This window comes from Chrysochloris asiatica, unplaced genomic scaffold (assembly GCF_000296735.1).
Source record: "Chrysochloris asiatica unplaced genomic scaffold, ChrAsi1.0 scaffold00234, whole genome shotgun sequence".
In the NCBI taxonomy this organism is placed as follows: Eukaryota; Metazoa; Chordata; class Mammalia; order Afrosoricida; family Chrysochloridae; genus Chrysochloris; species Chrysochloris asiatica.
The window spans coordinates 2,219,008-2,220,246 of NW_006408752.1; positions in this window are offsets into that span (position 1 = coordinate 2,219,008).

Genomic DNA, 1,239 nt, shown 5'->3' on the forward strand with positions numbered 1-1,239 from the left:
AAAAGATTGAAGTTGTCAAGGACTTCATTCTTATTGGATCAACTATCAACATTTGCGGAAGCAGCAGTCAAGAGATCAGACAACGTATTGCATTAGTCAAATCTGCTGCACAAAACCTTTTGAAAGTGTTGAAGAGCAAAGATGTCAGCTTGAGGACTAAGGTGCGCCTGACCCAAACCATGGTATCTTCAATAACCTCATATGCATGTGAAAGCTGGACAGTGAATAAGGAAGACTGTAGAAGAATTGATGCCTTTGAGTTATGGTGCTGGAGAAGAATATTGAAAGTGCTATGGACTGCCAAAAGAACCAATAGATCTGTTTTGAAAGACGTGCAGCCAGAGTGCTCCTTAGAAGCCAAGATGGCTAAGCTTCATCTCTCATACTTGGGACATATTGTCAGGAGGGTCAAGTCGCTGGAGAAGGATATCATGTTTGGTAAGGTGATAGAGAAGGATATCATGTTTGTTAAGGGTCAGAGGGGAAGAGGAGGACCCCTAATGAGATGGACTGGCTAAGTGGCAGCATCGATGGACTCAAGCATGGCAGTGGTGGTGTGGTTGGCCCAGGATCGGGCAGTGTTTCGTTCTGCTGTGCCTAAGGCTGCTATGGGTCGGTATCGACTCAATGGCACCTAACAACAACAATATATGCACTGTGTCTCTGGACTGTGGTTTGAATCTCAGGCTGGACTAAAGGTACCCAGCTGTCCCCAATGAAAGGTCAGGTGATGGACAGAGCTGAAGGTCTATGTATGCTTCAGGAACTGGTCTGAGATGGTCCTTCCTGAAAGACACTTTTAAAGGAAGTTTGTTGCTGTTGTTGTTGTTAAGTGCCCTTCAGTTGGTTCTGACTCATAACGATCCTGTATAGGGTTACTGACGAATGATGGGTGAGCTTGAACTGCCGACCTTGTGGTTCAAAGTGACTTTGCGGTCCAGTCCATTAACCACACCAGGACTCCTTAAGGAAGTTTAGCAAGTGCATGAAACATTCTTGTCCAATTACCTTAGGATATGGCTGCTATGCTAAGTGCTGTGAGCATATCCTACACGTCTTCCTAATTGCTCAAGTAGGGAGGGGTACACCATCAGCAAGCATTCCTCAAGGGTTTAGTCAGAAGACTTTAGTCATTGTTGTTGTTGTGTGCCATAGAGTCAGAACCCACTCATAGCGACCTTAATGCACAACAGAATGAAACGTTGCCCGATATTGGGCTAACCTCACTATTGTTGCCAC